Source organism: Gigantopelta aegis, chromosome 10, assembly GCF_016097555.1.
Source record: "Gigantopelta aegis isolate Gae_Host chromosome 10, Gae_host_genome, whole genome shotgun sequence".
Classification (NCBI taxonomy): domain Eukaryota; kingdom Metazoa; phylum Mollusca; class Gastropoda; order Neomphalida; family Peltospiridae; genus Gigantopelta; species Gigantopelta aegis.
This window is the reverse complement of record NC_054708.1, coordinates 62156228-62169847: the sequence shown is the minus strand read 5'-3', so window position 1 is coordinate 62169847 and position 13620 is coordinate 62156228. Positions and strand designations below refer to the sequence as shown.

The 13620-nt window shown below is 37.9% G+C and overlaps 1 long non-coding RNA gene across 1 annotated transcript; it reads right to left on the bottom strand.

Moving 5' to 3' along the window:
- Nucleotides 1–3753: 3753 nt before the first annotated feature.
- LOC121384732 lies at nucleotides 3754–10797 on the bottom strand. Its single transcript, XR_005959430.1, has 2 exons — nucleotides 10718–10797; nucleotides 3754–4283 (listed from the first exon to the last, which is right to left on the bottom strand). It is a non-coding gene; the product is annotated as an uncharacterized LOC121384732 (long non-coding RNA).
- Between the last annotated feature and the right edge of the window lie 2823 nt (nucleotides 10798–13620).

The window sequence follows — 13620 nt, the reverse complement described above, 5'->3', positions numbered from 1 at the left end:
AACTGGTTTCTTCTTTCCATTCTTTACCATTACCGAATTTGACTTGATTATGTGAATGAGTTTTGGTCGCTTCCTATTGACAACCATGCTGTTTTTAATGTCCGGACTGGCCAATGGTCTATGTAACTGTGAACATAATAAAATGTATAGAATAAACTTAAGTATGCTATTCCGGTTCACTCATTTCAGAAAGATCTGAATGATTAGATTCCGACTCGCTTTCTTCTTCTTCTTCTGTCAGGTCTACATGTGGTATAATGTCTTTCATGATGGGTTTCAACAGTAGCTTGATCTTGTCCTTTATCACTGTGTGATCTGTGTTAGGATCTGTTTTGTTTAAACTATCGAATATAAAACGAAACAAAGGTGCTTTTGAAAAATACTTTGTAAATTCAATGATAACAATCAGTGTTTTGACTAATTCATGTTCCCACAGTCGCGCTAGTTTTCTCTCTATCCACTCTTGTGTCTTTCCTTGCTGTTGATATTTCTTACGTCTGAGTTTCATGTCTTCTAGATGGTTTGCACGAACACGACCCCACGCACGTTGTAAGCCGACATTCTGCCATTCTATAGTCAGATCATGATCTCGTTTATCAAACATGTGTTTTCCGTCTCCTTTCTGCGAGTTAAAAATGTCATGACTGTTGGTGTCTTCATCATGGTATTTGGTGCGTTTTCGGGGTTGTACCAATTCGTTCTCAGGACACCACGTTTTAATATGGTGTTGTAAGTCAGTCATATTACCAAACAAAATGCCACAATCGGTACAAGCAGTAGCCATAATAAATGAACCTGTTTCGTCACTGGATTCGCCCAAGTCTTCGTCAGTATATTCCTCTTGTCCCAAATTGCTACCGGTTTCAGAAAATGATTTAACAGTGTCTACGGCTCGGGTATCTGAAGGAATCTGACTGTCGGACGGCGAAGAAACGTCTTTTAAAGTATTACTGTAATGCTTAATTCCGTGGTCTGTGGGTTGAGTGGACTGCAGTTGTTGGATCCGTGCTGGAATGTCTAAAATATTGGGTTTAAGTCTGTTATTCTCGTGAGTTGATGGTCGCAAATCGATCGTGAGATTGCCGTAAGGTTTCTGAACAGCAGTCTCATAAACTGACATAAAACGATCACTATTACTGGGGTAAATTCTTCTCGCAAACAAGTTCACTTGCTGTCTGTCAATGGGTGAATTGAACAAAGTCACGTAGTGAGAGTTGAGAGCAATATCACGTGACTCCTTGCCTCTTGGAAACAAGTTTTGTAACAGAAGAAAATTAGTTACATTCTTGTGATGTGAAGTTCTTGTAAATAACTGAGAGATGCGTTTGTCATCCTTGGCCTCGGTCATATGATCATCCAGAATTAAAACATTGTTGTTGCGTGCATTAAAGAAATTGTCGTCCTGTAAGTTGTAGGGGATACCTTTCTCAAACTGCACTTGGGGCATTCTTTCACGAATAGTGTTGTAAAGCGGCTGCCACTCTGTGTAACACCATATGATGTTGTTAGGTGTCGGCTTGATGAGTCCTTTTTGCAGTATTTGATACATAAACATAGTTTTCCCACATCCACTTGGGCCCACAAAAACAGCATTAGACGGAATAGTAAATTTGAAAGGCTCTCCATATTGTTCAGCTGGTAATCCTGAAGTTGCTAACTGTGTCGCTGACAAAGACCTTTGAGGAGGAGGAGGAGGAGGAGGAGGAGGAGTATATGGGGGTAATTGAGGAGGAGGTGGAGGAGGGGTGTCTGGCCGGTGCATCTGTCTCCGGTGCCGTTGCATATTATCATGTCTGGAAAAACTGTTCCCACACTCAGGGCATGATGTTGATCCCATGATGAATTTTGTTCAACTGAAGCCTGAACATATTTAATCCACTTCCATCAACGCCTTGGATTGTGCGAGTGATGCGTGAATCAACAGAGCCCGTCTCGGTTTGATACATGCATCATTGAAAAGTTTCAAGTAACTAAAAATTTCATTAATTAAGTCTGTCATAATTCACAACACAAGCAGATCTCCTTACTATGAAATAGTACGGGCCACCCCAGCAGTCTGGAATGTCGACACCATGTGCGACACGTTTGAGTGACTCAATAGCTTCAGACTTGCTTTTATACCACTGCGAACCCTCCGATAACACTCGCTCTGATTCACCACGGGGGTACGCCACAATGATCCAAGAGTACTGTTTGCTCATCTCAAATGCATTTACACAAATGAAGATTATTATATGCAACAGGCAGCTTTATACTAGCTGCTGGGTGTAAATACATCCGCCCAGTACCTCGCCTATCTATATAATCCTATCTGCTCTGGTTTAAAAACTCTTTTTTTTTTTGTAAACTATTATGAACACACACACACACACACACACACACACACACACACACACACACACACATACATATATATATATATATATATATATATATATATATATATATATATATATATATATATATTAAAGGGTAGGCTATGAAATGGCGACAGTAGGTTTCTGTGGTCCTTCACCAAATGTGTTAAATAAAACATTTTATCCATTGTAATGTACTTTCTGTACGGTATTGTATATAAATTTGATTTAATGGTACTTGGTGGGGTTTTTTTTTCTCACATACAATACAGCATGTAAAAACATATTTTACATGATTAAAAAATCGCAGTAGACAGCTTGTTTCCATTTATAAAAAAGAAATCACACACACACGGACCCTAGATTATCGCCATTGCATTGTACGTTCTGACATGGCCAGACAAATCAAGCAGTACACACACACTGTGTTCACATCAAATGTTTGCTTTATAGCCACCAAAGTAAACGTTCATGTATCATATTCACTGATGTTCGTGGATCGCTCACCGACTTTTCAACAAACTGTTTGTTGAAACCAATATTGCTTTAACAACTTTATCACATGGTCGTAGTATATCTTGACTTGTTCATTTCTTAAACGACACAAAACATATAAAAAAGACACACGTTCTTACAGCTAAAGAATATTTACTTACGTTCTGCTAACGTAATGATGCGCTCTAAAGTAAATTGCACATGTAACATTATCAGTTATTTAGAAGTTTACGACTCTTATTTTTGTCAGTTTTAACAGGAAACTTGACGTCGGTCTAACGTTTTAACTGAAATTTTATTTAATTAGATGATATTCGAGAGAAAAAAAAATTGGAACGGTATTATCGTCATATTAAAATGAAACCAGACAGCTTAATATTTACATTTCAAGTACACAACTATAAATAAAACCTGCTTTTCCACGTATTTATAAATAAATCATTAAAAACCATCCACGATTCAAAGTAAACAGTTTCACCACGTATTTCGTAGTATCTATAGATAAAACTCGAAACTAGTTCATCGTAAAAATAGGTATCTGACACCCATTATACCGACAAACAATAGGTGCATATCTATTGTAATAATGTCAACAATCAGAGACGTCACCATTATACTAAGAAAGAACAATAGGGGATGTCTCCATTGTACTAAGAGAGAACAATAGGGGACGTCTCCATTGTACTGGAGTGGGGACCCATTGTTCCGGAGGTGCATATCCATTGTATTGGAGGCGTATCCATTGTATTCCCATTGTTGTCCCCGCTACGTACAAATTATACTACTCAAATGTATTGTTCATTAAACCAGTCACTTTTCGAGTATTTTTTTACAAAATTCAATACCTTTCTTATTTCAAACTACATTTGTACCTTTCAAAATATCATTCAAATATTATTACTGCATCAAAATTTCTTCTTTATTACTACTTTTCTAAATGTACATTATCCACGTCCTCCGTGGATAGTCTGTATGCTCTTGAAACTAAAAAGGATAAATCCTTGAATAGGTCCATACACGATCTGCTATACAGTATCTGCTGTAGTTAGCCTTCTCTTTTGTATGTCAGTTAAAAGCTTTGAATTATTCAACGAATGTGCTCGTTACTGAAAACCCGCACTTTTTAACGAAAATAATTCTATTACACATCAGCTTTTTTTTTTTTTTCTTCTTCTTTTTCTTTGTGGGCGGCTCTTCATCTTCCATGTCGGCCGTGGTATCCATGGTGATGTTCATCTCCTCGGAGACCCGTTTCTCTTTCTTCTTCTTTTTCTTCTTCGGCTCCAAGTCGTCTCCTTCTTGAGTCGTCTCCAGTTCCTGAGTCGTGTCCATCTCCTGTGTCGAGTTCATGCTCTCCTCCGCTTGACGTTTCTTCTCCTTCTTCTTCTTTTTCTTCTCTTTCTTGAGGTATTTCTCAACAGCAGCATCAGCCTAAATAAATATAATATTGTTACACATAATATATAAGCAGAATACTTATAATTATAGATTATAAATGGTTAAATAAATATAATATTGTTACACATAATATACTGTTATATAGACAGAATACTCCTAATTATAAACTATAAATGTATAAATAAATGTAATATTATTACACATAATGTACTTTTATAGGCAGAATACTCATAATTATACACTAAAAGTTTAAATAAATGGATTATTTATTACACACAGAATATTGTTATAGTCAGAATATTCATAATCATAGACAATAAATGTTTAACTGAATGGGATCTTGTTATAAATATTTGATATTTTTCAACATAAAATATTATCAGAGGATATGACTACAGACTGATACAAAAGGAACTTGGACGGAATTACCGTCACCTCTATGAATGGGGATAAGGGGATGGCTCAGTGATGATCAAGTCTAAATCAGCCCCCGCCACCCCCACATGATTTATGAAATTGACAATATCTGTGAAATTCCTTCATTCTTGTAATTAATAAACACTATTTTAAGAACTGTAAATAATTTGATGACTTAAAAATCTTAAATATCTTTATAAATACACAATATGTTCTAATATCCCTAAAGTAAATATAGTTTCCGTATCGGAGGGTTGTATGCTAGATAGAACTGTATTTAACATGGTTTTGGTATACATCTGCTATCAAACTACTGAGAGCGCAGGACGTAGCCCAGTCGTAAAGCGCTCGCTCAATGCGCGGTCAGTCTGGGATCAATCCCCGTCAGTGGGCCCATTGGGCTATTTCTCGCTCCAGCCAGTGCACCACAACTGGTACATCAAAGGTCCTGGTATGTACTACCCTACCTGTGGGATGGTGCATATAAAGATCCCTTGCAGCTAATCGGAAATAGTAGCCCATGAAGTGGTGACAGCGGGTTTCCTCTCTCAATATCTGTGTGGTACTTAACCATATGTCTGACAAAATATAACTGTAAATAAAATGTGTTGAGTGCGTTGATAAATAAAACATTTCCTTCCTTCAAAGTAACAGTAATCATTTTGTCCATATACAATCTTCGTCATTACATTTTAATTAATACATGTTACCCTTGTTTTAAAGATCAAAATTTAGTTTGCTTCATAGTTTAAAAATCTTAATTAAACAGTAATTGGTTACTCTCTACCACATGTATTCTGCAGTAATGTCTTCAACACGTTTATGGTCACAAATATATAATGTTCAATTTTGTTTTCTTGTGTTTCTTATTTCAGGCCCATAGGAACGGCTTTGGGAGTTGGGGGAGCACTGACAGATCGGGTACAAACTCTATAACATTAAAATGTAAAAAAAAAAAAAAGACTCACAAGTGTGTGTGTGGGGGGGGGGGGGGGGGGGGGCACAGTCCAATTGGCCACAGGGATCGATCCCAAACAGACGGCGCATCAAGCGAGTGCTTTACCACTGGGCTACGTCTCGCCCCCAACAATGCAAAAAGAGCACTTTTAAACTAAAATGGGCACTATGTCATAATTCTCTGAGGTCCGTCCATGGGGGGGGGGGGGGGGGGGGGTGCGGGTGACCTCTGCAATTGCCCAGGGCAACTGGCAATGCCATGGAGTTTTTAATTTTGCGGCACTTTTTTGCCTTGGACTATATTCTAGGGGTTTTCAATGGTATGTTTTTTTGCTGTGGAAAGTTTTTTAATTGCTGGGAGTGGGGGGGGGGGGGGGGGGGGGGGGGGGGGGGGGCAGAGACTCCTTTCCGAAAGGACCAGGGTGAAATTGCAGTGACAACAAGCCGAACATAATATATTTTTCTTTCGCCTCAAACAATGTGTCCCCCCCTACCCCCCCCCCCCCACACACACACTGGGTAGTCCCCCAATAATATGACTACCCAATGTGTCAATTTCACAATGACACCCCACGCCCTAGTTCACCAAGGTAAACATCTACGGTCCGTTTTTTAACATTTTGACATTTATTGGCACAGCAATAAACATCACAATAATAAATATCGTGCCGGAGACGTTTATCTTGATGAACTACCCACGCCCCCACCCCTCAGATATTTCCTAGCCGAAGGGCGTCCACTTAATTTAATTTGCGACATGCACTAATGGACAGCAACCAACTTGCATATTATGTGAATTACCAAAGATTTGTTTTGTTCGTTTTCTTCACTTACCAAAGTGAAACAGGCCTACGGTAACAGACGTAATAGTCCATGGGCCAGATACCGAAACCCTCCTCCCCCCCCCCCCCCCCCCGGGATTTTTGGAGACAAGTATTTTTAGATACCTCATTATATATGAATTTAATATATGCTTGTTTGCAGCAAAAATGTTGGTGGATTAAAAAAATATCGCCATTTGAATGGGGGTACCGTTGCACATTTTGTGTCCCAAAAACACTATATTGAAAAATTAAATATAGTAATAAAGTTGTCATCCATATAAATTTTTAACAGATATAAGTCCAAAATGAATGATATTCATCCTATACTAGATGTTAATAGTAACAAACCAAATAACAATGCAATGTGTGGTATGAAAAATGATATACTCATCGGCAAAAGTTAAGCAATGCCTGAAATGCATTATTTTCTATATTTACACATATTTTGGGCTGCTTGAACCTTTTACTATTAAAAATTGCACTGTATTTAATATATTGAGGCAGCATTATTCAAATATGGTTCAGTATATCTGCCTATACTATACTCAACAAAATTAATTAAGGTCCAATAGATATTTTAGCATTTTCCTTTAAACATGGGGGAAAATACAACTTCTTCCGTTGAAAGTTGTCAGCATTGTGGCATGTTCTTAAACTTAATGACTTAAATAACAATTTTGAGGGAACACAATGACAAAACACATTCTGAACAAATGTGTAACAAATACTTGCCTAATGCTCATTTCTTCATAAGTATGTGAAATCCCAGTGTTTTTTGCGTGTATAACCAGTAAAAGTTTACTGAAACAATGTATAGAAGCCATATATATGACCAAAACATGCTAAAATAATATGACAGTAACAAAGAATTATATTATAATATAAGAAAGTTTACTAGCCCTTAATTAATTTTGTTGAGTATACATGTATGTGCATCAATATTATGAATATGTCCCTCTTTACTAAACACCAGTGTTAAAAATTTAAAGCATCAGTTTTGTGTACCTACCATAATTTCTTTTGCATTACATGTACAAGTTATCTATCTCACAGAAGTTCATCTTATACTAGTCTGTGTTTGTAATATTTTTAGATTTGCCTTTATATTTACATTGTGCTTAACTTATGCTCAAGTGTATATAATTAGTTTCTACATCAAATATTATCTAGGAAAGTTTTGACTTCCTTTCATATTCCTTTGCATTTGCATGCAATTAAAGTATTTCTGTCATGTTCACAATTTCTGGTATTGTCCTTCTCCAGGCTCTGCTCTGGTTCCCCCATCAGTATGTCCATCAGCTCTCATGGTATCATATCACTATTTCATCTCTAGTGTGCCTTCTAAAATTTCTCAGCCATATGATAATTTGGTTGGGGAATAGCCTGGTATGCCTGGCATGACTGATACCAAATGACAACTTGGCAATTTGTTCTCTTTATGTGCATTCTCATAGCATTCTCAGTGAATACATACATGTAGAGTGGAGAAGGCTGATTTATACTCTACTGTTGTTCAATATTATCATCCTTGGTTTGGCAACAAACATTTCCAGATATTTCTCAAGTCATGATGTTTTTGTATGTTATTCGCACCTGCACTCCCATAGAGAAGGTATATGAAATGATCTGCTTCTTAAATATATGAACATCAATTTTTGCTGAACTTCCATGAGCTAACAACATTTTAAGGATGTCTTGGTGTTGCTTGAGAAAGTTCAAAACCTCCAGTTTTCCATTCTGCATAAAAGCACTGTTGGTATCATAGCCAGTAATGACAAGCACAGATGGAATTGCTACTTGGTGTCTTCCCTGCATCCTTAATGATGCTGTGCACATCTATAAGATGCCTTTTGTTGCCAATTTGAGTGTATACAAATGTCCGTATCTGGGATGGTGAACTGGCAGTAATGTACAGACATTGAAGTATAATCTTTGTTTCTGCATTTTCTTGTGCACTTTACAACACCCTCAGACACGAATGCTGTTAGTATGCTACTGTGGATTAGTTGCAAACCTTCCACCCAGTAGACATTCCCTGAAAATATGCTGTACCAATAGAGCAAATTGGAAGAGAGCAAATTGCCATGGTCTCATATGGTATTAGTCATATCACAAAGTCCAGGGTATTCCTCAACCACATAGAAATTGCTGAGAAATGTCCAAAGAAATACTGAAGCTGAATTGGATGGTTTGTGATCTGATAACAAGAGCTGTTGACATATTGAGGGATGAACAAGAGCAAAGGCCCAGAGGACAAAATAAGAAATTACAGATATTGTGAACATAATAGACATTATATTTGAGTCAGATGATAAGACTGAAATAGGAAAGAAAGTCAATACTAGATATGCCTGATGACTATATCTGATGTCAATTATATAAACCTAAGCATAAATTAAGCACAATTTAAATACAAATATGTTTTTAAAAATAGTACAAGCTTCTGTGAGATAGATGAATTGTAAATGTTTTAACACACATGCCGAGGAAAGGTACTTATAATTGGTTGGTACTAAGAACAGAGGGACATCTTCATAAATTTGTGAACACAGTATATAAACTCCATATACTTAACCATATTTGAATAATGAAGCCTCAATATGTTATAGAAAAAAGCCAGGTCAATTTGTTTTTTTAATAATAAAAGCTTCAGGCAATCCTAAGTATGTGTATACATAGAAATTAATACATTTCTGGCATTGCTTACTAGTAACTTGTTTTGAGAAGTATATAATTATTCATACCTCATATTATATTGTTTTGTAATTGTTATTAACATCTACTTATTAGAATAAAAGGAAGGATGTAGAAATAGAAAATTGTAAACTTCACATATATCATATTTGGGTCACATAAAATGATTGAGAATTGGGAATGAAAGTTAGATTTTTATAGTGCTAGATATTTACCTGATGACAATATTCTATGTAGATATCAAATATATACACCAAAACATAAGTTAAGCATAATATAAATAGAACTGCAATTCTAAAATATTACAAAAAGCAACAAAAAACCTAGCTATTGTAAGATGAACTGTTGTGAGACAGATAAATTGTATATGTAATGCAGACTTGCCTAGAATGGTATGTTAATTCACTTTTTATGTTTGTAAGACTTGTGTGTAATATAAAAATATTCAAAATATCCATGTAAATGGTTTATACAGCATGTACTGAACAATATTTAAGTAATGCTGCCTTCAGATATTAAATAAAATACAAAAATAAAAGGATCAGAATGTTTTAGGTACGGTATGTATATATACACATGTACATAGAGAATTACGTATATCGGGAACTGTGTAACTTTTGCTGGTGAGTATACCCCCGGTACTATATCCATACCACATATATTGCATTGCTTTGTGGTTTGTTGTTATGAACACGTAATTTAGCATGAATAGCATTCATAATTTGGTCTTAAACCTGTTCAAAATATGTCTGGATGTTAACTTGAACATTGCCATGCAGGTTTTTCATATACTATGTTTGTAATACTCAGGACATTTCAAATTTATTGACTCACTATGTTTAGTCAGATGACAAAAATGTATTATTTTTTGGTGGAATACATTCATCAGTAACCCAGCTTTAAAGTAAAAGCAGTGATATAGTCCAGAATTATTTTCAAATATTTTCAAAAATTATGTGGAACATTCACCTTGATCAGAAATTTGCCCTGTTAAAAATAAATAGGGTGCCTACGCTCAAACGTGCCCTACAGGCACACCCACCAACAGATTGTCTGCAGACAAGCTGATTTGAATATGTCTATGGATAGGCTTCAAAAATATACTCATCTTGAAAAATCCCTGGGGGTGGGGGGCCGGAGTGGGGGGGTTATAGTGGGCCCACTGTCTATAATGTCAGGAAACGTAAAACCGCAAATTGTGGAGAAACATGCGCATTAAGGACTTTGGGATATCCCAAACGGACCGCGCGTCAAGCGAGCGCTGCAAATGTTAAATGATTTACAGTTTAAAATTACAACACACTGTTTATCATGTTACACTGTCAGTGTTATCTATGGAAACGTGGGTCGCAATAACCTACACATAAGCGTACGGAACAGCGGTGCAGGGGACGGGTGAGAACAACTACACCCTAGTTCTGTAGCAAAACCTCAAGTTCGGACAAAAATGATAGATATATTCCGTAAAAATGCGCTAACGTGGGACCTTTATACCATGTATTTCCATCATTCTATTCTCAAAATTAGTTGTAGGCCTAATCCATATAAAAATGTGTATAGTGATTTGTTTGCAACCTTATATTGTTATCCAGATTCGGGCATTTTCGTTTAATTCGGGGAAAACCCCAGCCTGCCCCACCCACTCCCTACAAAATGGGAGCCCGTACGCCTATGGACTCTTACTTACATGCCAAAAGGCTATTTTTACCTAACACGGTGACAGCTGCCGTGTGTGTCATATTAGAGAGACATATGGTTGAATCCTAGATCAGTTGTGTGTGTGTGTGTGTGTGTGTGTCTGTGTATGACGAACCCTACACTTTGAAATCGGCAAACGCATGTGTTAACTGAAACTGACAACAGGTTGTCCTTTGTGCTTTGCCGAGCTATGACGGCAGAGGCGACGAATCCAGCGTATACGTTTGATGTTATAATATGATATCCAGATAATGTAACTTTAAACCTTGTGTTGTGATCCAATGGTCTTTTATTTGAATAGATCCCTTGCTACTAATAGAAAATTGTAGCGGGTTTCCTGTCTAAGACTGTAGGGGGCGGGATGTAGCCCAGTGGTAAAGCGCTCGCTTGATGCAAGGTCGGTCTGGGATTGATCCCCGTCGGTGGGCCCATTGGGCTATTTCTCGTTCCAGCCAGTGCACCATGACTGGTATATCAAAGGCCGTGGTATGTACTACCCTGTCTATGGGATGGTGCATATAAAAGTTCCGTTGCTGCTAATCTGTGTGGTCCTTAACCATGTCTGATGCCATATAACCGTAAATAAAATGTGTTGAGTGCATCGTTAAATAAAACTTCTTTTTTTCTGTAAGACTATGTCAAAATTAACAAATGTTTCATTTCCAATAGCGATGATTAATTAATAAATCAATGTTCTCTAGTGGTGTTGTTAAACAAAACAAACTTTTTATTTGAATACTATTCATTGCTTTTTTTCTTGCTTTTAAGAGTTTATTTGATTGCCCTTTTCACGAGTTGATCCGTATGTCCTTTTCCCATTAGTCCCCCTCCAAAAAACATCCTGGATCCGTCCCTGGGAAAGCCTTTGCCACTGCACGGACCAGCAAAACAACACATACCACAGCATGCCATCTCAGTTGCAGAGCACCAACGATGTTTACAACATTCTGAAGTTATAAGGGGACCACCCATGAAAACACTAGCTGAGCCTAACATTGCTCATTTCTTTACAAGAAGACAAGTTAACGTTTGTTTTATTTAACGCCACCACTACAGCATATTGAATACTAACCTGTAATCATCGGCTATTGGATGTCAAACATTTGGTAATTCTGACAGTCTTGGAGAACCCCCCCCCCCCCCCAATCCCATACATGCTAGCACATACCACAACCTTTGATCAGGCGGGACATAACCCAGTGGTAAAGCGCTCTTGATGCGTGGTCGATTTGGCACCACGACTGGTGTATCAGAGGCTGTGGTATGTGCTATCTGAAACCTGAATCCATGTATCGTGTCATAATTATGTCAGTTGATTTACCTTTTACTCAACACAGATATTCAATAAATATGGCAATTATTCCACATCTAGTAGCTAGTTTTTGCCTCCTGTAAAGAAGTCGCTGTGACATAATTTTTGTTGAACTTGACAACAATATACTCCAAAGTCACTTTTATTATTATATTGCCGTCCAAATATAGCATTTCCTACCACAATTTTAATTATTTTGTGGTACAGGCTCAATTCTGAAAAAATATTTTTATAACAGGTAAAACTATTATTATACAGCACAAACAATGGATTATGCCAAGCACAAACAATGGATTATGCCAAACCTAAAATTCCTGCCAATTGCTTAGATTCACAGCCTTCACCTTTCAATGGAGTGTGTGTGTGTGGGGGGGGGGGGGGGGGGGGGGTGCTTCCTGTCATTTTGTCACACAGCCTTTCTGGGTTTTTTTTAAATTAGATAACTTCAGGAGAATTTTTTTTTTAATGGCACCCCAGCACATTGTTTAATACATAGGTCTTGATCAGGATTTTTAATTTTAAAAACCACAACACAGCTGTTGAAATGCATTAACAAGCCAATTTAGGAGGTTTTCTTTTTGTTTTTTGTATGTAGTCACAACCCAGTACAGCAAATACACAGCCTTCGAAATATTATTGGTGGAAATCTGGCCGAAACTGAAAATAATCCAGTGGCTTCATAAAAAGGTGAATCAATCCCATTACTAATAGCAACTCCAATGAGTTTTAGAGAGCGGCGGGACATAGCCCAGTAGTAAAGTGCTTGATCCCGGTCGGTGGGCCCATTTCTCATAGTAAAGTGCTTGATCCCGGTCGGTGGGCCCATTTCTCATAGTAAAGTGCTTGATACCGGTCGGTGAGCCCATTTCTTAGTAAAGTGCTTGATCCCGGTCGGTGTGCCCATTTCTCATAGTAAAGTGCTTGATCCCGGTCGGTGTGCCCATTTCTCATAGTAAAGTGCTTGCTCCCGGTCGGTGTGCCCATTTCTTAGTAAAGTGCTTGATCCGGGTCGGTGGGCCCATTTCTTAGTAAAGTGCTTGACCCCGGTCAGTGTGCCCATTTCTCATAGTAAAGTGCTTGATCCCGGTCGGTGGGCCCATTTCTTAGTAAAGTGCTTGATCCCGGTCGGTGGGCCCATTTCTCATAGTAAAGTGCTTGATCCCGGTCGGTGGGCCCATTTCTTAGTAAAGTGCTTGATCCCGGTCGGTGGGCCCATTTCTCATAGTAAAGTGCTTGATCCCGGTCGGTGGGCCCATTTCTCATAGTAAAGTGCTTGATCCCGGTCGGTGGGCCCATTTCTCATAGTAAAGTGCTTGATCCCGGTTGGTGGGCCCATTTCTTAGTAATGTGCTTGATCCCGGTCAGTGTGCCCATTTCTCATAATAAAGTGCTTGATCCCAGTCGGTGTGGCCATTTCTCATAGTAAAGTGCTTGATCCCGGTCGGTGTGCCCATTTCTTAGTAAAGTG